At 34.4% G+C, this 27,154-nt stretch overlaps 1 pseudogene; it reads right to left on the reverse strand.

The window, feature by feature from the left end:
* Window positions 1-630: 630 nt before the first annotated feature.
* LOC132643660 (fatty acyl-CoA reductase 3-like) lies at window positions 631-17,756 on the reverse strand (annotated as a pseudogene).
* Between the last annotated feature and the right edge of the window lie 9,398 nt (window positions 17,757-27,154).

A 27,154-nucleotide genomic window follows, 5' to 3' on the forward strand; every position in this document is an offset into this window, starting at 1 on the left:
GTGAGCCATTCTTGAAATTTGGAGGCCTCGGTGAAGCTTGTAGGCTCAATTGATGGAGGGATATCAAGAACTGGGGCAGATTTGGACACAAGGTGAGACGTAGGCTTTCGTTTTGAAGCTGGACGTAGATGCATTGCATGGGTTCGTTCGGCTGGATTATTAGAATTAATGGAACGGCTGGACTCGCGGTGTTGAACCAAAATGGAAGGCTGTGTGGGAGGGTCCATATGGACTGGAGTAGGGGGAATAGAGCAGGTCATGGGAGAAGTATGTGGAGGATTAATGGGGCGAGAGGTTGGACTCGACAAAGGAGGATGGTGAGGAGGCGACGACTCGGAGTCTATAGTTGTTTGGAAACTGTCGGGATTCGAAGAAGGTAAAATGGCGTGGGACTCGTAGGAAGATAAGTGTGGTAGAGTAATAGGGGAGGATGCCCAAGGTGACACATGGATTGGAGGTGGAGGTCCAAGAATGGACGTGGTTGCAAACGGAAATCGGGATTTATCGAATCGAACATGCCTAGCAATGTAGAGCCTGCCAGAACATGTATCAAGGCATCTTTAACCATGGTGCATCGGACTATAACCTAAGAAAACACACGGTTGGCTCTGATACCATATTAGACTATGCTTTGGAGAATATAATAGCTTGGTTTTATTCATTGATTTACATGCACTGGTACATCAATATATAGAGTACAAATAATAAGTAGTGTTCAACATAAACTCAACTACCAACTAATAGATATAGGAGTCCTAAACAACTTCTAACTACTGGACTAATTGAGTCGATCTAATACATAACCATCTATATAGTTGTCTCCTAGCCAAACATTTTTAAGAATGAAAATAATGGAAAAAACACACACTACTTTTAAAAAAAACATTATTCTATTGAAAACAGGACGTCATTCTTATATGATATGCTGAAGAAGAACTAATTAATTAAGACATGAATCTTAAAAAATAATTGATCCCTAGAATATGTGTTTCACAGCTCCAGGAAGGTGAGTCTTCATGAAGTAATCTTCCCATTTGATGCAACTTGGATCAAAGTTGAGCATATCATTCATGTTGCATTCTTTCATTGCAATTCTCAACCTCTCTGTGTTAGCATCATCAAAGCTGACATGAAAAAAAGAAAAAGCTTAGTATAGTTTAGAACTAATTAGTGTAATTTATTAGTCAGAGTTGTTTTTAATGATGCATAAACCACTAGATAGAATTACTCTTTCCGTGTATCTGACATATTTTTAAATCGGCACGAAGTTAAGATTTTTTTTTTTTGAAATTTGTGATCTTAAAGAAGTGTGTCAAATGGGTAGGAAGGTGAAATTTGGACGGATTAAAATGAGTTGAGTTAATAAATAGTCGGGTCTTGACCTGCCGAAAGTTCACTTGGGTTGAGATAAGTTATAACCCAACAAACCCAAAATTTTAATCTTTTGTTTGTTTTATTATAATTTATTAAATTACCAAACAAAACTAAATAAACATTTTTTTCCTTTATTATGACTATATATAACATATCAAACAAAATAAGTTCATGGATCAATCTAGGTTATATGTTTAGCCAAAATCAACCCAGTTTTAAATGGGCTGAATGAAGTGGGTTAAGAGTATAAAAATGAGCGGGTCATTAACTTGAGCGTATCAAATTAATTTCATGGGCTACGATTGTCACTCTTAATCTTAAAAATGTATTATTCTTTTCTAAATTGAATAAAAAGGAAAGTGTGTCACATAAGTTGAAACGAAAGTAATAGGGAAAGAGATAAAAAAAAATCAAGATTCACATACCTTCCATGGAAAACCAAGTAAGGTTTGTAGAGTTCAGAAAAAACGTATAGCCATATCAATCTTCCTTTTCAAATCATTGTAGATTTTGTCAAAACGACGCCATGATAATAGATTTGCCAACTCTAGTATCTAAGACATTAGAAATTAAGTACAAGTTAGTGTCATTCAAAAGTGTATAAAAGAATATAGCAAACATTTAAGGCTTTTATCAATAATGAGTCCTAATTTACTTAACACTTTGATAATAACTCTATTACTAACTAATTACAAACTGTAAACTCATATTAGCCTAGTTTATGAACTCGGATGTATTTGGGATAAATTCGCAAATAGCCACTTTTCTACTCTTATAATTGAAAATTTGTCTTTGGCATGAAATTTCAAATTTTACAATTATCTTAGAGTTCACTTGTGGATTCGAAGCCCATGACGATAGATGTTTTCCGAAGACATGGCCGGAAAGTGGCCGATGGGTATTATTTCTACATGTATTTGTTTGCCATAACCCAAGCTCAGCTACCAAAAACACTGTCCAATCTGACCCAACCTCTGGGGCCTCCTGAATATGCTTCCTTGGGCTTTAATTTAACTCAAAAGGTCCAATAATTATAGTGTCCACTAGCCACTTTTCAGCCTTTTAAAAAAAAAAGGGGCAATTCGTGGGAATACCCTTATTTTGGGGTGGTCTTTAATTTTTGGCCCTCAAATTGGTGGTCTTTAAATTTTGCCTTTTGCCTAATACCATGAGATTTGGGTTCGAACTCGGCTCAGTTAAAAAAAAAAAAAAAATCGCAAGGCAGAGTTTTATGGCAAACTTAGGCCATTCGGGCCAAAGTTAGGCCTGCAAGTAGAATTTTGCCTGCTTCAAGCAGAATTCTGCCTGGGCAAAACTCTGCCTTTGCCTTCAAAATTCTGCCTTAATGCTTGCGAAATTCTACCTTAAGGCAAAGTTTTGAAGGCAAAATTCTGCTTTAAGGTAGAGTTTCGCAGGCAAAACTCTGCCTTGCAAATCCAAGTTGTACCTGGTGAATTTTTTTAAATTTTGACTGAGCGGGGGTTCGAACCCGGAACCTAAGAGTTTTAGGCGAAGGGCAAAAATTAAAGAGGAACAATTTGAGGGGCAAAAATTAAAGACCGGTGCATTTGAAGGGCACTCCGCACAAAAAAATGTAAAAAAATTAGCCACTGTCATTCAGTTACAGGGAGTGAAAACTCCTGAATTCACTTTTTTACAACATGGAATAGCCTGTTTGGCCAAGCTTATTTTTCCCCAACTTATTTTTTCCAATAAGTGCTTATTATAAAAAGTGAGGTGTTTGGCCAAGTTTTTGAGGAAAAATGTGCTTCTGGGGAATAGCATAAGCTGTTTTTCAGAAGCTAAAAAAAATAGTTTTTGCCCAAAATCACTTTTGAAAAAAATGTACTTAGAAGCACTTTTAAAAGCTTGGTCAAAGACTAATTGTTGCTCAAAAGTGTTTTTTTAATTAATTGGTCAAACACAAACTATTTTTTTGTCAAAAATTCTTTTTAAAAGCACTTTTCAAAATAAACTGAATTTAGAAACTTGGCCAAACAGGCTACCTCTAACTTTCCTTTATTCCGGTATGAAATTTGCAAAAGATAATTTTCACGGGAAATCCCATTTCGAGCTCAAACCGCCAGCACTTCGTGGGTTGTTACAGCTAGTAAGTTGGTTACTTTTAATTACCTAAGATTAGCCACAGAAAATCATGTGAAGATTTAATAAAATGTTGTATTGAAAACAAACCTTTAACAAAGGCCAATAATAGGTTGAAATGTATTTTCGAAAGCTATCCATGCTGCTAAGTAGTGTAGGCATCCCCACTTTAATGATGTCCCCATCTTTGTTGATCCATGGATTTTTGGTGAAGTAATGAAACATGAACAATCGAGTATCAGAAGATTTTAGGGGATTTCTTCCCGAAGAACTGATGTGATATATTAATTCTTGTGAAGAATATTGCTTTCTAATATGTGCTATAATTGCTGCAAGGGTTGAATTCACCACCATATCACCTGGAATCTGTAGATATTGGAAAAGGTGAAAAATTCTTAACTTTTACTTGGTAAAAAGGTAAAATTAAGAATTTTTAGAAAAAAGCTTATCTATGTAAAGTCCTCTTAAAGTTTGAGATTTATAATTTTAAAAATAAGACAAGTTACCTATTACAATAAACAAAAGCAACCTGATAGTGACCGTATTTATAACTTAACCAGGTTCCATTCTTCGTTTCTTAGGAGAGATGAACTATCTTCGTTCCAATTTATGTGACATATAGTTTGAATTGATATAGAGTTTAAGAAAAAACTTCTCATTAAGAATAAAATAGAAAGTGTAATATTAATTATTTTCAAATAAAAAATGTGTCACTCTTTTTTTAAAACAAACTGATAAAAAAATAGTGTCACGTAATTTAAAACAGATCGTACCATAAAGTGAACTTAGTACAGGGAGCACATACCACGTCAACATTTGAATTTGGGTCACCTAAGCAGAACTTCATTTTTCCTTTACCATATGCCAAAATAAAGGCATCCACTGTTCTGCAATTGGAAAATTAATTCAATACAAATATATAAGAGAGATGAGTCACTTCTTCAATTGACAGCAAACGATCATTTGCATGCTTAAAGGCTTAATCCTATTATGATTTTCGAGCGTCATATCTTGCTTCTTCAATAACTTTATTATGGGATTCCACTATTTTTATTTTTATTATCTCAAGAATTTGAGTAACAAATGAAAAGACTTCTAAAAATTCAATTAAATTTACTATTGCAGATGATGGAATTAGTTAGTAGGATTAGATTCCACAATGTTAGCTTGTACCTAGTCTTACCTAATTATATCCGGAATAGTTAGTTGAGAATTAATCAAGTTAGTTAGAGTTAGTTGATGATGTGGCAAGTAGTAGTTAGTGGAAGCAGTATATGACAGCTGTATACAGCTGTATATTCCTGTATATATATCTCCTTGTAACTAACTCCTATCATATGAAATCATTTCTCATTTCTACACATTCTCTCTCAAGCTAATAGCAGATATGGATTTCATCTTCTAAATCAGATTTCTTCATGGTATCAGAGCTGCGAATCAATCAGTGATTCAAGCAGATTCGATCAGTTACAGTTTGTGTATTTGTGTGTTCAGAAACTGTGAAGAACAATGGTGAGCACAGATACAATGGATGATGTAGAGAAGCAACGTAATCATCCTCTTCACCTCCATAATTCTGACACTCCAGGGATACCTTTGACCACGATTCTGCTCACAGGAGTTGAAAACTATACAATATGGAGCAGATCGATGCTGGTCAATCTGAGAGCTAAGAGCAAAATTGGATTTGTCAAAGGAACTTGCAAAAAGAGTGATTACAGTAGTGATTTGGAAGAACAATGGGAGAAATGTAATGCTTTTGTCCTATCATGGATTGTTCATTCAGTTTCAACGGAACTCATGAGTGGGATCATGTATGCATCAGATGCAGCAACTGTGTGGGCAGATCTAAAGGAGAGGTTCGACAAAGTTGATGGATCTAGAGGTTACCAGTTGCATAGAGAGATATGCACAATTGCACAAGGAACTTTATCTGTTTCAGCTTATTTCACAAGGTTGAGATTGCTTTGGGCTGAGTTTGATGCATTGATTGCACCTCCCTCATGTGGTTGTCCCAACTCTAGAGATTATGCAGGACATTTGGAGTATATGAGACTGTATGCATTTCTGATGGGACTCAATGAATCATATAATCAAGCACGTAGTCAAATACTAATGATGATCCCTTTACTATCAGTCAACAAGGCTTACTCAATGATCATGGCTGATGAAAGTAAAAAAATCATAGCTGGTTCATATTCAGGAGGAGATATGGGAGAATCTTCTTCAACAACTTTGTATGCTAGTAAAGGGAAGGGACATGTGAATGAACATCAGTCAGCTAGCTCATATGGTGCAAAGAATGCAGGAAAGGCACATGCATATATAAGTGAGCCTTCAACAACACTTTATGCAGGAAACTATACAGGAAGTCATGCAGGAAAACCAGTATTTTATAAGCAAGGGAGAAATTTCAACTTACAGTGTGAAGTGTGTAGAAAGAAAGGACACACTAAGGAAACATGCTACAAAGTCATTGGTTATCCATCTGATCTCAAATACAAGAGGAGATCAGGAAATGGAGGGGGCAACACTAGAATGGCAAATGCAGTTGAAGACAATGATCCATTTGGTGCAGTTGCAAGATCTGTACAGGGACAAGATGCTGACTATCAATTTGCACCAGGACCTGCTTTCACAAAGGAACAGTACAATCAGATACTGAATTTGCTGAGCAAAGATGGAGCTCATGAAACAGCAGGTGACATGACAGTTAACATGACAGGTACCAATACTGCTGCCTTTGTAGCATAAAGTAGTAATGAGATTGGCAATGAAATAGCCCTTGCAACACATACTAATAATAAGAGATGGATAGTGGACTCAGGAGCTACCAAACATATTACTTCTAACATAAATAAATTGTTAAATGTATCAAAAGTGGCTGAGGGAAGTAGAAACAAAGTTTACTTACCTAATGGACAATGCACTATAATAACTAGTATTGGTAGCTATAGATGGAACACAGGGGAAATTTTGGGAGATGTGTTGGTTGTGCCTAACTTCAAGTATGACTTATTATCTGTATCACAACTCACTAGACAACTGAAGTGTTCTGTCAACTTTTTCCCTGAGTTCTGTGTCTTTCAGGACCTCTCAACTGGGAGAGTCAAGGGGATTGGTAAAGAGTCTGGAGGTTTATATCTATTGGTGGAACATGCTTCTAAATCACTGATGAATGAGGAGGTCAAGTTGCTAGCAGTAGAGACTAATAAAGTGGATGAAGTCATCTGGCACAGAAGACTGGGGCATCCTTCAATAAATGTGCTCAGAAAACTATCATTAGCAAGTAGTAAACATAATAATGTTGCTAGTGATGAATGTATAGTCTGTCCCCTAGCTAAACAGACTAGACTTGCTTTTCCTATAAGTTCTACAAGAAGTAAGCATGTATTTGATATGATTCATCTAGATGTCTGGGGGCCATACAAGGTTGCCACTCATAATGGATATAGGTATTTTTTGACTCTTGTTGATGACTGTTCAAGGATGACATGGTTGTATCTGCTCAGGTTAAAAACAGATGTTATTACTGTATTGAGATTTTTTTTTATGGTGAAAACTCAGTTCTCTTGTTCTGTTAAGATGTTGAGATCAGATAATGGTGGTGAGTTTTTTAACCAAGAATGTAAAATGTTGTTTGAATCCTTGGGTATAATACACCAAAGTAGCTGTCCACACACTCCTCAACAGAATGGAGTGGTGGAGAGGAAACACAGGCATATCTTGGAAGTTACTAGAGCTATCAGGTTTCAAGGTGAAATTCCTATAAGGTTTTGGGGTGAATGTGTTTTATCAGCAGTGTACTTAATAAATAAGTTGCCTACAACTGTGCTGAAAGGTAAGTCTCCATTTGAAGTCTTTCACAAACATAAACCCAAACTTGATCACCTTAGAACAATAGGTTGCCTATGCTATGCAACCAAAGTTATTAAACATGACAAATTCTCCCCAAGAGCAACTGCTTGTGTTCTCATGGGTTACTCTATGAAACAGAAGGGTTACCTACTCTATGACTTGCAAGACAAGAAGTTCTTAGTAAGTAGAGATGTTATTTTTAAGGAACATGTGTTCCCTTTCACTAACCTGCAGGGTGAACAGTTACCTTTATCTACTGCACAACCACAAGTGACTACACATGATCAGTCTGATGATCATACTGCAGATGACTCTATGCCTACTGAAGGGATGGAATCAAGCCATGATGACACTATTGCAGATGATGCACTTCCTGATCAAATTACTGTTGATTCACCTGATGTTACTACTGAGATTGACCATGTGGTTCCTCCTCATATCATTAGAAAGTCCACAAGATCTGTTCATCCCCCAATCTGGCATAAGGACTATATTACCACTAGCAGGAGTTCTGACAGACATCAGTCCCACTCTATGGCCAATTATGTGTCTTATGATCAACTTTCACCATCCTACCAAGCTTACCTGTGTAAAACTTCAGTTGCCTTGGAACCTAAGACCTATGAAGAGGCTGTCAAAGACAACAAATGGATCTTGGCCATGTAAGAGGAACTGCAAGCCTTGCAGGACAATGGTACATGGCAGCTCATGCCTTTGCCTCATGGCAAGTTTCCCATTGGATGCAAATGGGTGTTTAAGATCAAATACCAAGCTAATGGTGAGATTGAGAGGTACAAAGCAAGGCTGGTTGCCAAAGGCTATAACCAGACTGCAGGGATAGACTACCAAGAGACTTTCTCACCAGTTGTAAAGATGGTTACAGTCAGAATCATCATTGCACTTGCAGCAGCTGAAAATTGGGACATATATCAGATGGATGTCTACAATGCATTCCTGCAAGGTGATCTCTCTGAGGAGGTGTTTATGGAATTGCCTCAAGGACGGCATGTTCAGGAGAAGCAGCAGCCTGTGGTTTGCAAGCTTGTCAAGTCCCTCTATGGACTAAAGCAAGCTTCCAGGCAATGGAACTTCAAATTGACTGAAGCTCTAGTGAATTCTGGTTATGAGCAAAGCCACTTTGACTATTCCCTTTTCACAAAAAGAAAGGGAAGTAGTGTGGTGATGATCTTGGTATATGTAGATGACTTGATCATCACTGGGAATGATCAAACACTAATCCAGGAGACAAAAAGTGTGTTGCACCACAACTTCAAAATCAAAGACTTGGGCAGCTCAGGTTTTTTCTTGGGATTGAATTTAGCAGGTCAAAGAAAGGAATCCTGATGAACCAGAGAAAGTATGCACTAGAACTCATTTTTGCAGTTGGCTTGGCAGCAGGAAGGAAAACCTTGACACCACTTGAGTGAAATGTGAAACTGACCACAACTGATCATGATGATGATGAGCTGTTTGTTGAAATTCTCAAGTATCAAAGACTGGTTGGCAAGTTGTTGTACCTGACCATAACCAGTCCTGACATTGCCTACACTGTCCAAACTTTGAGCTAATTCCTACAGAAGCCCAAAGTTCAACATTGGGATGCAACCTTGAGAGTGCTTAGATACATTAAAAATAAACCTGGCCTGGGATTGCTGATGTCCTCTAAGAAGAGTCACAGGGTTTTGTGATGCAGATTGGGCTGCATGCCCCAACACAAGAAGGTCAGTTACGGGTTACCTATTGAAACTAGGCGATTCCCTCATTTCTTGGAAGTCTAAGAAGCAGGCCACTATTTCAAAGAGCTCAGCAGAAGCTGAATACAGAAGCTTAGCAGCTCTAACAGCAGAAGTGGTTTGGACTACTAACTTGTTCAAGGAGCTAAGGATCACAATTGAAAGGCCTGTTGCCATATTCTGTGATAGTAAGGCAGCAATACAAATTGCTGCCAATCCAGTCTTCCATGAAAGAACTAAGCATATAGAAATTGATTGCCACTTCATTAGAGAGAAGGTGACTAGTGGCTTGATACAAACCATCTACATCAATACCAAGGACTAGCAGGCTGATCTGTTGACCAAGGCACTTGGGAAGATTCAACACGACACATTACTGTCCAAACTAGGAGTCCTGAACATTTTCAGTACACCTAGTTTGAGGAGGAGTATTGCAGATGATGGAATTAGTTAGTAGGATTAGATTCCACAATGTTAGCTTGTACCTAGTCTTACCTAATTATATCCGAAATAGTTAGTTGAGAATTAGTCAAGTTAGTTAGAGTTAGTTGATGATGTGGCAAGTAGTAGTTAGTGGAAGCAGTATATGACAGCTGTATACAGCTGTATATTCCTGTATATATATCTCCTTGTAACTAACTCCTATCATATGAAATCATTTCTCATTTTTGCACATTCTCTCTCAAGCTAATAGCAGATATGGATTTCATCTTCTAGATCAGATTTCTTCATTTACAACTCCTTTTTTTTATCGACAATTATAAAAGAGAAATCAATTCTCTTTAACAAAAATAAAAATAAGAATGAACTTAAGTACAATGGTGATTCACTTACTTGACTCCTTCAATCCATCCCGGAAATGGCTCTTTATAAGTGCTAGTGATAATTGTTGGACGTATGATGACAAGCTGTAAATTCTCTTTCAAGTGTCCTAAAAGTGTTTCTCCCATTGCTTTTGTGAAGGAATATGTGTTTGGCCACCCATGCGAATTTGCCCTAAAAGATAAATACATACGCTATGTTAAAGTAATTAAAATAATTTATAAGAAACTACTTCCTCCGTTTCATTTTATGTGAATATTTTTTACTGGCACAGAGTTTTTAGAGAAAGATAGAAAAACTTTTTGAACTTGTAGGGTTTTAAAATATGTCATGACATTTGTGTGGCTGAAATAACATATCACTAAGGAAAAAAATGAAAAATTTAAAGTTAAATTATTTTTAAATATAAAAATGTGTCATTTGTTTTGAAACTGATTAATCAAAAGAAAGTATCACATAAAATAAGCGAATTGGCCCTTTTTGCAACCTTTGAATGCCTAGGTCTCTCATGGCCACTGTTACTTCCTTTGATGTCAGGCTTTGAGCTTCAAGTTCTTTGAGTTTGTCCTCTATGACTTTCTTCTCCACATCAATGTCTAGTTTTGAGTTTTTGTTGAGTGTCTCACCCAAAATGAATGATTTCTCTGGTATAATTCCTTCCCCTTCCCCCACAAACATAAGCTGCATGTGACAGGCAAAGAAATAGCTAATTAATTTGACAAGAGATCTTCAAGAAACCTTAGCAATAATAATAATAATAATAATACATATATACTTCCTCCATTACATTTTATGTGGCACTGTTTGACTGGACTTGAATTTTGAAGAAAAAAGACCTTTGAAATTTATAGTCTAAAACAAACCATAAACAATTATGTGACCGTAATTCATCTCATTGAGGATAAAATGAGAAGTCAAAATTAAATTATTTCTAAGTAAGGATATGACATTCAGTGGTGGAAGCAGGATTTCCATCAATGGGACTCAACATCTACTAAGGATAACCCAGCGCACTAAGCTCCCGCTATGCGCGGGGTCCGGGGAAGGACCGGGCTCACAAGGGTCTACTGTATGCAGCCTTACCCTTACACTTCGCATGATAGCAACTTTACCAGTTACGCCAAGGCTCCCTTTCTGGACTAAACATCTACTATTTATAAAAAAAAAAAAAAAAAGACCACACGTATACAATATGATTTTTCAGTTGAGGAGGTTCCGATGAACCCTTTCGCCTCTAGCTCCGCTGCTGATGACATTCTCTCTTTTTTTTTTTTTTTTTTTTTAACAAACTAAAAAGTAAAATACACCACAAAATTTGGGACAGGAGTACATGAAAGAAGAATCACATTTTTTTTTTTCCAAATACAAATAACAGAAGGAAGGACCCTTGTTAAGATCTATAAAAACTGACCAGTGGACACATGAACAATAATCTTCACATTTTCACTTCTTTTAGCAAACTTGAGGACGTTAACGGCACCTAGGACATTGATATTCAAGGCAATATCATATCTACGATGAGAAAAAAAAAAGGAAATTGTTAGTTAAGAATACAGGATATAAATCAAATTAATGTCTTGCATTAGAATTAAATAAGATATATCCTGCATACCTCTCATCAAATCTAGTAGTTGCAGCTGAATTTATTATTATGTCAATTTCTTTTGACATTTTATCTTTCATCTCTAAGTTTTCAATCCCAAAATCCTCAAATGAAATGTCACCAGCGACTGGAAATACCTTCTCTTCTACCAGAGAGATTAGGTTATTTGCACCTATTTTTTCTCTTAGAACACTAAACAGTTCAGTCTGCATAACCTGTGAAAACTTGCAATATATTATCACCGGAGCCAAATTTTTCACTAAGGGATTTAAAGTACAAAGAAGTAAACAGATGGTGAAGCCAAGGAGATTCAACATCTATGATATATAGATAAAAAATAATTTTAACCTTCTATATACATAATTTTCCGGCGAAGGGGGTCTGGATGAACCCGGTTGGATCCCCTAGCTCCACCCTTGCTTGTACTCCCAGACATTTCCAATATTGTCTGCCTTATTTTTCAGGTTTACTAGCTAGTTTAACTTATTAGATATAGTTATATATAATTATTTCTTAAATAATATGATAACGTAAAAAAGTTATACTATCAATATAGAGGAGTTAAACTCTTAATAATAAATACTTAGGGATCTCTACACAAATATCGAGTCGGATTAACTGTTTACTTTTCTTAACAAGAATAATAGATTAAACACTAATTATACACGATTATATATATATTATAGATGAATTATACAGGTTATATATCCCCACTATTTTAGTTTAAATAATTGAATGAACGGCTATTTAAATTATTTCTTCAAATACTACCACTTATGTGTGAGAAAATGAACTGATATATATCCATAAACTTCGTAAGATCATATACAGAAACAACATTAATAATATTTCTGTAAAGCCCAGGTAAAGATACAATATGTCGAGTAAAAAAATGGGGAAAGAACGCGCACGCCTCCTAAAACCAAAATAATTATCTGCTAATATCCCCATTACTTTCATACCCCCAGAAAAAATCAAAACTATTTACCCGAGATGTCCCCCAAATTATGATACCACCATGGTATATAAACATACTGAGATGATATCATTGAAGACTGCTTCAATTCTTCTCTTAGTCCTCCATGATACCATCATGATATATAATATACTGAGATGGTATTTTGGGTGATGATGTTCATTTATTCAAAAAGACATACCTTTCTTGAAAAAAACCTCTATGATACCACTATCTTATATACATATATTGTAATGGTATCATGGAGGACTGCTTCAGTCCTTCAATGAGACACTCCTCAGGACCATGGGTACCGTCATAGTATATAATTATACTGAGATGGTATCATGGAGGACTAAGAGAAGGGATTTTTAGTCCTTCATGATACCATCACGATATACGGCGATGATATCATGGAGAAAGGGTTTTGGGCGAGGAGATACGTCGTTTAGGAGGGGCATCGGGCAGGTAAATATTTTGTATTTAGGAGTATTTGGGTTAGTTTTAAGAGAGATAGAGAGAGAACAAAAGGCCAAGTTGTTTTGCTATAACAGGAAAAAATAAAATATCTAACATCCATTAAATACAAGATGTGGCAAAAGAGAAACACACCTCCCATATTATACAATGACTTCGGTTATTGTAACTTCTTTTGGTCCATTTACTCAACTCTAATATATAGTTAAGGCATTATGTCCCCGTCCGTATGTGTTAACTTTTTGAATATTAATTGACATGTAAGAGTCTAACTGTGTAGGTCTAAACCCCCCCACATATTTAAAAAAAAAGAAAAACTCTAATATATAACTAAGACATGATTATGGTCCCGTTTCCATGTGTTCAATTTTTGGATGTTAATTAACCGATAAGGGTCTAGGTCTAAACCCCCACCGCAATAATGATCTTTTCCTTTTTCCAGAAAAGGAAAAGCTCTAGTATAGTTATTATATTTCCGTCTCCATGTATTCACTTTTTGGATGTTAATTGGAGCGCGCAACTTATATGACCCATGTTTGGGGCGTTGGAACAAAAGTAACCACCCAAAACAAAAAGTAACAATAGTATCTTTTGCACACAAATTTTGTGCGCAATATCTATTGCGCACTAATTTTGTGCGCAATAAGGTATAGTTTCACTTTCCTTATATTTTGTATAATTTCAAAGTTTTAAAATTCACGTTTTTTTAATATTTTGACCAAAGATTAGTCATGTCTCAAAGCTTCGGAATATCAATATTTTATATAGAACCTAATATTTTTTTCTGTGAACAATTATGTAGGCTCAATACATCAAGTATACCGAAACGTTTGGATGGTCGTTTTAGGGGTTGTAAAGTGCCCCGAAGTAAGTTTTGTTTAGAAACTTGTTATCGTTAGATTTAAGTATTTTATTTTATAAGGTTTTGATTCAAGTGTTTTATTATTTAGTCAAGGCATTACTTTATTTCGAATATGTTGAGATTTTTTTCATAATTAATTTAGGACGTCGCACGAGTTATTAATAAACGATAATAAAGACTAAGATAACTAATTATCTTGAAAAAATAATATCAAAAAAATATTATTAACATAAAATGCAAGATAATGTATTAATTAACATAAAATGCATTATGTTAAAAATATAAATTAACATAAGATCATATATTAATTAACATAATGCATTTTAGTGCGCAATCAACAAAATGCCTACGTATGGAAAAGGAAAAAGGGGTGAAGTATATAACTTGTGAAATATAAGAGGAAACGTCATTCTTTCTTAAAGCAAATAGAAAGAGATTGAATGTTTGATCCAGAACTTACTATTTTATATTGCGCACAAATTCACGTTTATATATTATATTTTTCTAATAACTAAAACTAAAATTATTTGTTAGTCTTTTTATGTTAATATTATTAATATTATATTTGTTAATATTATTAATATTATATATTCTATATAAACATAATATTATATATTTTATATTAACAAATTATGTTAATATTATATTTTTTTGGTATTATAAAATATATAATATTAATAATATTAACATAAAATTATATCATGTTAATATTATATTTTTTGGTATTATTTCTTAACGATAATTAGTTATCTTAGTCTTTATTATCGTTTATTAGTAACTCATATGATGTCCTAAATTAATTATGAAAAAAATCTCGACATATTCGAAATAAATAAATAATAAAACGCTTAAATCAAAACCTTATAAAATAAAATACTTAAACCTAACGATAACAAGTTTCCAAACAAAACTTATTTCGGGGCACTTTACAACCCTTAAAACGACGATCCAAACGTTTCGGTATACTTGATGTATTAAGCCTACATTATTGTTCGCAGAAAAAGATATCAGGTTCTATATAAAATATTGATATTCCGAAGTTTTAAGACATGACTAATCTTTGATCAAAGTATGAAAAAAACATGAATTTCAAAATTTTAAAATTATATATATTATGGGGAAAATAAAACTAACCCCTATTCGCACAAAATTTGTGCGCAGAAGGTACTATTGTTACTTTTTGTTTTTGGTGGTTACTTTTGTTCCAATGCCCCAAACATGGGTCATTTAAGTTGCCCCCTCATGTTAATTGATAAATGATAGGTAAGGTTCTAGGCCTAAACCAACCACCATAATTGTCTTTTCTTTGTTACAAAACTCTATTATAGTTAAGATATTATGTTCCCGTGTTCACTTTCGTGATGTTAATCATTTTTTTTTTTTTGCGCGGATTGACCTTCTTTTGGGGTGATCTTTAATTTTTGTCCCTCAAATTGCTGGTCTTTAATTTTTGCTCTTCACTTAAAAAAGTGGCCGAAAATATCCCGAAGTTCTGGGTTCGAACCTCCGCCCGGTCAAAAAAAAAAAATCGCAAGGCAAGGCTTTGGGAAAAGTCTGCCTTATGCGGCATAGGTTGTCTTAAGGCATAACTAAAAGTCTGCCTTATAAGGTAAACTCTGCCGGATCCGGCAGAAGTTTAGTTATGCCTTAAGGCAACCTATGCCGCATAAGGCAGACTTTTCCAAAAGTCTTGCCTTGCGATTTTTTTTTTTTTTTATGCCTGAGCTGGGGTTCGAACTCAGAACCTCAGGGTATTCTGGCGAAGGACAAAAATTAAAGACCAGCAATTTGAGGGGCAAAAATTAAAGACCACCCCGAATAAGGGGCATTCCTGCTAATTGCCTGATTTTAATTGATAGGTAAGGGTTTAGGTCTAAGCCCCTACCACAATAGTGATCTTTTCTTCCTAGAGAAAAAACTCTAATATAGTTTCAAAGGGTTTTGAATAAAAGTCGGACACTAGGCCCCTTTATAATACTCCCTCCGATTTAAAAAGAGTGTTCACTTAGCCATTTGCACACCCCTTAAGAAAATATTAATTTTTTGGCAAAAATAGGTAATTTAATTAAACTAACTCTAATTAAATAGGTATTGGGATTTGGTGATCATGTAACACTTAATAAGGATAAATCTTAAAAAATAAAATTAACTCTCTCTTGATTTGTAAGTGAACACTCTTTTTTAACCAAAAAATAAAGGCTAACTGGACACTCTTTTTAACCCGAAAGAAGTAAAAAAATAATGAGGAAACTTTTCGTAACTGGAAGTTCCTTCAATGCGGGTTCACAAAGCAGTTGGAGTAGACAAATTAGGAAGTGTTTTTATTTAAAAAAAATTACGAACAGTTTAGTGTTCAAGGACAAATTTCAAGCAAGAATTACGTATTTTTTGTTATGATGCATACTATTATATATTACTGCTCCATCGGTTCTAATTTATGTAGCACCATTTGACTTGACATGAAATTTAAGAAAGAATGGAAGACTTTTGAAATGTGTGGTCCAAAACAAGCCTTATAAAATTGTTTCTAAATATGGAAAGATAAAATGTTTTTGGGACAGACCAAAAAGAAAATGGTGTCACATAAATTGGGATAGAGAGAGTATATTTTAAACCCAAAAAGGACAAAGTAACGAAAAGGTATTGGGTAAACATAGCCAAAAACTTCCATTTCACCAAAAGTATGACATTATTGGGACAAATAATAAAGAAATAGATCTGACTACAAAATATTTTCCAATATAGTAGTCCCTTCCGATAAAAAAGAGTGTCCACTTAGCCATTTGCACACCCCTTAAGAAAATACTAACTTCTAGAAAAAATAGGTAATTTAACTAAAATGCTCCTAATTAAATAGGTATTGAGATTTGATCACATAACACTTAATAGGGGTAAATCTGAAAAAATAAGGTTAATTCTTTCTTGATTTGATAAGTGGACACTCTTTTTGATCCAAGAACAAAAGATTAAGTGAACACTCTTTTTTATCCGAAGGGACTTTTGTTCAAATTAAATGAAAATTCGACATCGGGAACAGAGTCTCTTTTGGTACAAAGTGGTTTACTTTCAAAATGTGATTTCTCGGCGCATATTTTGATTAGTCAAACTTTAAAGCGCATATCGAACATCGAATGATAATTTAAAAAAAATGGATCTAGAGTAATTGAATAATTAAAAACAAAAAACAGTATAGCTTTACCTCATCATTAAAACGTTTTCTGGCTGATTTTGTGTCTGAAGCTCTTACCAAAAGGAACAACTTTCTCACATTTGGTTGAATCCGAAGTATTTTCTCTACGAGAACTACATATAAGAAAAACAAATTAAATGACACATATAAGCAATTTCTTCAAAGTTCAAATAAATGAACTAGCTAATAGTATACTAAAAATCTCTTGATAGCATAATCACAGCTAGTTCTTTGCATTATCAATCAATTATTCAAGAAGTGTTTTTGTTAGTAATTTGTGTTTGATTAATATTTTTAAAAACTGCAAAACAACTATTTTACTGCTAATTTTAATTTGATAACTATGAATTATTTAGAAAAACTACTTTTTTCAGCTTTTGCTAAGAATTGATAAACAGTTTCAAAACTGTAAAACAGCTTCTAATACAACTCAAAAGCACATTTTCTTCGCCAAAAACGTGGCAACACACTTTCATTCGTTAAAATAAGTGTGTTATTTAAAATAAAAAAGCACTTTCGGCCTTTCATAAACTTGGCAAATATGCTATATATATATAGAGAGAGAGAGAGAGGGAGAGAGAGAGAGCGAGAGTACTCTTTGCAAGGAAACCAGTGGCACCAGTAATGAAAATAGTCTTGCCTTCTAGAAAAGGTTCAATATTAGACAATTCCATGGGGGTAATCGAGAATTAGGAAGCTAAATATAGTTGTAAAAGACTTGATGATGCGATGGTTAATATCTAACTAATCTCATGCACTAGACAAAAAGTGATATTGAAAAAAATAGTTATATGAAACTCATGCACTCATCTCCCAATATATATATAGGCAAATCACCAAGCTAAATTATTTGAAGGCTTCACTTTTTTCAACAATTGATGTTGTAGATTTCACACTTACCTAAAATTTAGGTCACCTCATTCCGTAAGTCAAGGGTAAGATAAGCCGAAGAGTGGAAGCAAACACTTAACCTTACACAAAAAAGTAGCATTTATGACCTTAATTACAAGAAAGAGAACAGTAATTAATTTTGTGATAATTCTCCAAAGATCTTGTCCTAAAAAGTTCCATAACATACCATGACAACCTAACAATCTGAGTCCGGAGCCAAAATGACTTATTTTTGCAGCCATTAGACCAAAATAGGCTGCCTTTTTTTTTTATACCACAATGGGTATTTCGTTGGTTATCCAACGAAATACCCACACAACGCACTGTTCATAGCCGTAATATTTTGTTGCATTTCGCTACACTTGTAGCGAAATGCAACAAATATATTTTTTTTTTCCATTTCGTGAGTTAATCAACGAAATAGGTTTATTATTATTTTTATTTTTTTGTATTTCGTGAATTAATCAACAAATATGAACGAAACTGATTTTTTTTTTTTTTTTTTTGCATTTCGTGTATTAAAAAACGAAATAGGATAAAAAAAAATTAATTTCGTTCACATAAAAACGAAATTGGAATATATATATATATATATATATATATATATATATATATATATATATATATATATATATATATATATATATATATATATATATATATTTGCATTTCGTTGGTATATCTACGAAATAGTAATTTTTTTTTGTATTTCGTTTATTAAAAAACGAAATATGAAAATAATTTTTTTTGTATTTTTGTATTTCGTTTATATAAAAAAATTGGAAAATAATTTTATTTTCATTTCATTTATATAAAAACGAAATAGGAATACATACATACATACATACATACATATATATATATATATATATATATATATATATATATATATATATATATATATATATATATATATATATATATATATATATATATATATATTTTTTTTTTTTTGTATTTCATTTATATAAAAACGAAATAGGAAAATAATTTTTTTTTTTGTTTATATACCAACAATATATATATATATATATATATATATATATTTATATATAAAAAACAAAAAATCCAATTTCGTTTTTATAAAAATGAAATACAAAAAAAAAAAATATTTATCCTATTTCATTGGTATATGAATGAAATAATATATATATATATATATATATATATATATATATGTGTGTGTGTGTGTGTGTGTGTGTGTGTGTATTCCTATTTCGTTTTTATATAAACGAAATGAAAATAAAATTATTTTCCTATTTTTTTATATAAACGAAATACAAAAATACAAAAAAAATTATTTTCATATTTCTTTTTTAGATGAACAAAATAAAAAATAATAATCTTATTTCGTTTTTTAATAAATGAAAAAAAAAATAGTTGTAAAGTCAAGACATAACTTTATTTTGAATATAAATATAATTCTAAAAAATATAGGGAGAAAAACTAGTTGTAAAGTCGTCAAACTTTAGATGGTCATAAATTTGCGCTCGGACGTCCGTTTTACGCGTTTTGTTTTTGAACTTGCGTATTTTTTCGAGATCTATGCGGACAAATTGCCACAAGGCGGTTTGGCTGAGCCGATTTTAAAAAAAAAACGCCTTTTATCCCATTCAATTTCGATTTTCCCCCAAATTGGCGTGAAATTTTCAGTTTTATTTACTTATAAGATGATGATACGCAATAGATTTCAACGTAAAAATCTCGGGGTAATGTAACTGTGAATGTCAATTTCACTTCTGCTGTTTCAATTTTTGAAAATAAAGCTGACTAATTTTCTCGACATATAAAGTTGACTAAAATAACCTTATAGTCAAACACTAAGTTTTTTCAAACAAAACTTACTTCGGACACCTTTTCAACACCTAAAATGACGATCCGAACGTCTACGTATCCTTGATGTATTGGGCTTACATTATTGTACGCAGAAAAAAATATCAGGTTTTATATAAAATATTGACGTTTCGGAGTCTTGACACACGATTAATGATTGGTCAAAGTATGGAAAAAAACACTAAGTGTTGCAAAAAATAAAGTTGGCCCAATTTTTTTTTTTTGGTACTGTTTCTATAACGCAGTATTTTACTGCGTTATAGAAAAAAAAAATTGGTACTATTTTACTGCGTTATAGAAAAAAAATAAAAAATAAATAAATATATATATATATATATTTTCCAATTTAAAAAAAAACTATTTCGTTGATATACCAACGAAATGCAAATATATATATATATATATATATATATATATATATATATATATATATATATATATATATATATATATATATATATATTCCAATTTCGTTTTGATATGAACGAATTTTTTTTTTCATATTTCGTTTTTTAATAAATGAAATGCAAAAAAAAATAAATAATTATAATTTCCTATTTCGTTTTTTTATTCATGAAATACCCAAAAAAAAAACAAAAAAAAACCTATTTCGTTCATTAAATTATGAAATGCAAATAAATAAATAAATAAATCAGTTTCCTTCATTAATACACGAAATACAAAAAAAAAAAAAAGTTTCTTTCATTAATTTCACGAATTGCAAAAAAAAAAAAAAAAAAAAAAAACCTATTTCGTGAATTGCACAACGAAATGCAAAATAATAATAATAATAATTTGTTGCATTTCGTTACATGTGTAGCGAAATGCAAGTAATCATTCGGCACCGGAACAGTGTTGTGTGGGTATTTCGTTGGTTATCTAACGAAATACCCATTTTGGTCTAAAAAAAAAAGCATACTATTTTGGGCTTATGGCTGCAAAAATAAGCCATTTTGGCTCCGGACTCCTAACAATCTCTCATTATTTTTGGTATTTTTTTAAATTTTGTCTTATCTATCTATGTCTATATTATTATAAAAGCATGAATACAAATGTTGGTTGACCAAAATATCCTTTAAATATTGAACGAATTTTATACCCTTAATAAACTAAAATCCTATTTCTTTTGGATATACTTCTTAAACCAAAAAATCTAAAACTATAAACCTAAAAGCACGTTACTAATATCTAAAATTTTACCTATTAATATTTGAATTTGAAGTCAAATTACGTGCTGAAATAAGTCTTTAGAGATGACATATAATCCTTTTATTATAGCAAAAGATTTGAGCAATTACGTTTGCACAAGTTAGGATTATTGTAAAACTAAAGAGACACTACAAAAAAATATAGAAATCACAACAAATATTTTTATATTTGGCAACAACTTAGTTTTATTGTTGGCAAATGATTTTTTTTGTTGCCAAAGAATTTAATTTTGTTGCCATAGTATTGATTATTATTGCAAAAAGTACTTTTGGCAACAAAAAAAAAAGTTGTTTCACGTTGTTGCAATAACAGCCGTTGGGAAAAGTTCATGCAACAAAATATATTTTTTTGTTGCCAAAAGTACTTTTTGCAACAATAATCAATTTATGGCAACAAAAAATTTTTTGTTGCCAAATATATTTTTTCTTGTAGTGAGACATACTAAAACTATAAACCTAAAAGCACATTACTAATATCTAGAACTTTACCTATTAGTATTTGAATTTGAAGTCAAATTACGTGCTGAAATAAGTCTTTAGAGATGACATTGTAACGACTAATCTTTCGTTCCTGAAAATAATAATCAAGACAAGAAAAATAGCGACAAAGAATAATATTTGATTTTAAGAATTTGTGCGGGGGTTACAATCTTTATGAAATCTTAAATAACAAGATGTAATCCTCTGATTCTTCTCCTCACGATACGGCCGTCAATCAAGGGCTTTGCTTGTTCTTGAATGGACAGGTCACTTGTTGTTGATATTTCACTACGAATGCAGAGCCGAGCTTTAATCACAAACGTAGAGGTATGGAAACTTGCGGCTCACCACTTGGAGCGAAGACTTCTTAGTATGCGGAAGACTTGCGGCTGAGAGCTTCTCTATGTATTTTTCTTCTCCTTTTTGGCTTTGTGAAGACCCCTAGTTATAGTTGCAGGGGAGAGCTAGGGTTTGTATATGATTGGTTAAACCATGTCATTTGAACACTTGGCGACATTTGATTGGTTCTTCTATTGACTTGACATGCTGCGTCACTTATGCACGTGACATGATTTTATTGGTCCTTGACTTGACTTGGCGCGCCACATCATTTGACACGTGGCGTGGACCTTGGGCTAATAGAGCGGGCTCATCATGTGAAGGCCGACAAGATAGACTAGCCCAATTGAATTGGTCTTTCAATTAAATCCATACATGTTGGACTTAAGTAATAAATCCGATTATGTTAGCTCATAATATTTGTTTGGACCAACACATCTCAAATTTAGAATACGGTCCAAATTAATTTGTGGATTTAAGTCTGACTAAATTTCAGTGTCTACAAATGCCCCCTGCTTCAAGGCTTGTTGAGGTGCATGACTTGTCAGGACTTTTAGAGATGAGACTTGGAGCATTCATGAAGCAAACGTTTTTTTTTATTTTTTTTATTTACCTCCATATAGTTGATTTCCCGCAAAATATTTGAAATCTGACAGAAAATAATTGTGCTCAAGCTCTTCAATTGTGTCGCAAGCGGATTTTTACCACCGCCATAAGCAAGCCTAATCTCACTAGGAGAGAACAGTGACTTTCCATACATAAGTATTTTCCATATGCAAACACTTTCATATTAGGAGAAATCAGTAGCTTTCCATACGTAAGTATTTTCCATGTACTAACACTTTCCAGACGTACAGACTATGTACTTAGGAAATATACAACCCTTTGAGAATGATACTATTAAACGTTGTAAGGAGGTGCTAGTACTGCATAGGTTACCCTCACATTCACGTGGAAAGTAGTCACTTCCATTTATAGAATTTAACCGCCACATATACTCTTAAACTTTCTATAATTTGATTCCAACTAGAACAAGGATTTCTTTGTGTAGTCCATGTAGGATTTTTTTTTTTTTGACTAGCTTTTGACATCTATAAATACCCACATTCTCACGGTAGTCGAACGTCAATTTGTGGCATCGTCGAGCTAGTTTTGAAGTCATCTCCGTCAGGTAATTTCTTTCAATATGAATTTTCGTCACTTTCTTCACAGCTCTACATGTCTATGGCAGAAAATTCATATCTCGATGTAGGAACGTCGAAATCATGATCCGCTTGATGTTTCGGAAACTAGACTCGTAGAGATACATCGTACGCTGAAACCGCGACCAAATTATTTCTATATTTTCTCAGATATTGATCGAGAATCAGACCTTGAATTCTGATTCGCTGGTTTATTAGTCTTGCGCGTCCTGATGAAAAATCTTATATCTTGACTTAGGAACATCGCAATCACGAACGGTTTGCGGCTTCGGAAAGAAGACTCACAGAGCTACGTCATATACGAAAACCACAATCAAATTGCTTCTATAGTGGCTCAGGTATACTTTTTTTAATCAGCCACGGAATCTGATTTTGCTTTCTTGGCTTTGGACATGCTCTACGAAACTTACCTGTCCCTTTTTAATTTCTTTTGCAGGTCTTTGGGCGCATCTGTACGGATTTAAATTTAAACAAAGATGATGCACTTTCATGACCGTGATACGCCACGTCCTCATCTAGAGATAGTGAGCGACAAACGAAATTCGAACGCCAAAGTCCTTGCCTTGGAGGTTCAACCTCCAGTGATCGGTGCCTTTTCACTTGACGGAGAGTTTTCTACGCTTCATCTTGCTGAATGGTCTAAAAAGGAGACCAAAGACGTCATGAGCAACTTCTCAGGCAAGACCACTGTTATGGACGTCCCTCTGTTGAAGTCCGCAATTCATCGAGAAGTCGCACCCACCGAATCTTCTCATCCTAATGGATGTTTCAACAACTGGAGTGTCCCGCCTTCTGGTTTTGGCAAAGTTTGCTACACACCCGGCTACTGGGAGTGGGTGGAAGATGTGCTTCCTCGCTATAAGGAAGTCTTGGAGTGTGTCAAAGTTTACGATGCCATCTACGCTTCTTTGTTTACATATGATTATGATGACAACGTACTGCATGCTTTTTGTGAGCTTTGGCGTCCGTCTACCAATACGCTTTTCACTTTCGTTGGGGAGATGTCTATCTCACTTTGGGACTTACGAACAATTGCAGGACTTCCCATTCACGGATCTTTTTATGATGAAGTTGTTCCTTCGGCGAAAGAATTGACGCAAATGGATAATCAGGGGAAACCATGGCTCCCCAAGAGCTGTCTATACTTGTTTTCAGCCTTTTACAAACTTACCGAAGGCGACCGTCATGAGGTGTCCATCCATGATTGGGTGAAATTTTGGTTTAGGGGACCAAGCAGGTATGCGGAGCCTCCGCAAAAGGCGTCAAAGGGTCGTGCAACGAAGCCAAGATTGAATCACAATCCTTCCGGGCATATTGACATGAATTACTTACCACGAACCGATGAGGAACATGCCCTCTTCGTCGAGCTAGGAGTGGAAGATTCACTTAGAGATGAGACAAATTTGTCGGCTTTCCTAACATGTTGGCTTTGCAAGTTTGTTCTCCCCCATAAGACAATTGACTATGTGCGTGCTAGCGTTCTTAAAGTGGCGAGCTTGATGGCTCATGGAGAGAAATTCTCTTTGGCAGTCCCAGTCCTTGCGAGCATATATCGTGACTTGAGAGAGATCTCTACTTCTCCAGACTTGAAGCAGGGGAATATAATTTTCCCCATACACTATGTATATGGCTGGCTAGGAGAATATTTTAAGACCCATCATCGTGCCAATCACTCACATCGGAGTATACCTTTATGCAAGATTTCTGGCAAGAAGATGGCCAAATACTTCAATTTGTCTGACGCCCGAAAGTTATTTCAACAAGATGATGCCCGCCACCTCCATCATATGGCGTTGCTACAAGGTAGGGAATTATACTTCACCGATACTGGCGATCTCTCAGATTCATGGAACGATACTATCATAAGCCTTCGTTCGAGTTATGTTACACTTAGGCATGATGCGGATCTCATCGTGGAGTCCTATAGTCCTTATAGGTTTAGCAGACAATTTGGTTTTTGTCAAGACATCCCTGGAGACCTCATGGAGCGACCATACGATGGCACATTGCTAACACTAGCACAACTTTGGAATTCTTCAATTCGCCTTGGAACCTCTTCAAAAGTCATAATTCCGGTGCGCCCATCAGAAGGTAGTTCGCCTTTAATGACTCATGAGTACATGGAATGGTGGATAGCCAATCAGCCAAATCTATCAGAAATGAGTCCTCGAATTATTTCACAAAAATCAAAGCAAGATCATACACCTATGTTGTCCAAAAGAGGTCCTACTCGAATGAAAGAAAAGTCGCATCCTTCTTCCAAGTACGAGGTGCAACTTAGTGATACTCCGCAAGCTCATGAAACTTCTTCTAAGTCCAAATACTTGAAGGATGTTGAAATCCCTATGGACAAAGGAGTTAAACGCATCCGACTAGTCTCCAAGACAAGTGCTACGGCTCCTAAGGTGACCAACAATACTTCCAAAAGAAGGGAGCCTTCGAGTTCATTGGACAAGGGCGCCAAAGAAATATTAAGTCTCGCATCACCTTGCAACAAAAAGTCTCGCCTTTCCTCTCTTCCTATCGATGTTGGAAACACCATCGCAGCCTCTAGTTCGAATGAGATTAATACGAGTGGAGATCGACATTGGAATCGTTTAGAAAGGAAATCGAAGGAGTCTGACGATCACCATAAAGAATTCACTGATTTGGACGCTATTAGCATTGGATCTGATATCCATCTGGATGGGGATCCAAACTCAATGATGGGCTTGGAAGAAGTAGCAGAACAAGTAATATTTCTTCTCTCCATATTTTCTGCATTTACACTTTTTTTTTTAAATCTGTTTTTTTTTTTTTTGTAGTTGGGTTTCCAGAAACTAGACGCGATGAATGCGGCTGAAGTTGTCGTTGATCAGATTACACATCCGAAGACCTTCAGACCTTCCTCACAGCCATTGCAACCTAGCGCGTCGAGCTTTGATCCACAAGGGACTATTTTCTGCTTCAAATCAACCTTCGTCTCTGAGATATGGGGTGCATTGTGCGGATGGATTACACAATTTTCTTTAGGTTCCTTAGACAGCTTTATGGTGTTGGAGGCAAGTATTGCTTCGACTCTTGAGGAACTTAGGAAAATCAATATTATCGATGTTTCTGCTTTGGAGGGTCTTGTCGAGAACTTCTTCAAGGCGTATGCAGAGTATGACTCTTTGAAATCGTCGAAGATGACTAAAGAATTACACCAAGAATTACTTTCAGATGCACAACGACGCCTCGATGATGCTAAACAAGAACATGGAAAGCTAGATGGGTCCATGAAGGAGCTTCAAGCAAATCTTGCGAATGTGGAGAAAGACTTAGCAGCCTTGAACTCTAAGAAGGAGAAGATTATCGCATTCCTTGACAAACACCAAGAGGAGTTGTCCAAAAATCAAGAGAAAATCACCATTACGGAGGGCGAGATTCATACTATTGAAGCTAATCATGTGTTGTCTGATGAAGAAGCAGAGAGACTATCCAAACTTGAAGAGGTGGTTGAGAAGAGTCGTCAACAAATCCTATGCTTCAAGCCTTTTCCGTGACTTAGATTCTTGCTTAGGATTTTGACTTTTTAATTGCTTATTATGATGTAGTGACATTTCCTTCTTGAAGCAATAAAAGTAGTCGCCTTTATTTCAACATGAATCATTTCGTCTTGTGATTTGGATCAATTTTCTCTCCCCCCCTTTTTTTTTGAAGATAACTGAAGAATCTTTTTTTCTCTCTCGAAAATTAGCTCGAATTCTGCCTTGCTCAACCTTTCAGATTTGTGCTTTGGTAGTAGAAAATTCATAACTCGGAGTACGAGGGTTGTAATCACAAGATTATAATTTCTATGGAAAGAGGACTCATTGATATATAATATATATAAAAATCACCGTCAAATTCCTTCTAAATTTGTACAGATAATTCTCCAAAGTTAGCTTAAATTCTGCCTTGTTCGACTTTTCAGCTTCGCGCTTCGGTGGGAGAAAATTCATAACTCGGAGTACGAGCGTTGGAATCACAAGATTCCAATTTCTACAGAAATAGGACTCATTGATCTACAATATATATAAAAATAAGGGCCAAAGTCCTTCTATATTTATACAGATAATTCTCCAAAGTTAGCTTAGATTCTGCCTTGTTCGACTTTTCAGCTTCGCGCTTTGGTGGGAGAAAATTCATAACTCAGAGTACAAGCGTTGGAATCACACGATTCCAATTTCTATGGAAAGAGGAATCATTGATATACAATATATA

Source organism: Lycium barbarum, chromosome 6 (genome assembly GCF_019175385.1).
Source record: "Lycium barbarum isolate Lr01 chromosome 6, ASM1917538v2, whole genome shotgun sequence".
NCBI lineage: Eukaryota > Viridiplantae > Streptophyta > Magnoliopsida > Solanales > Solanaceae > Lycium > Lycium barbarum.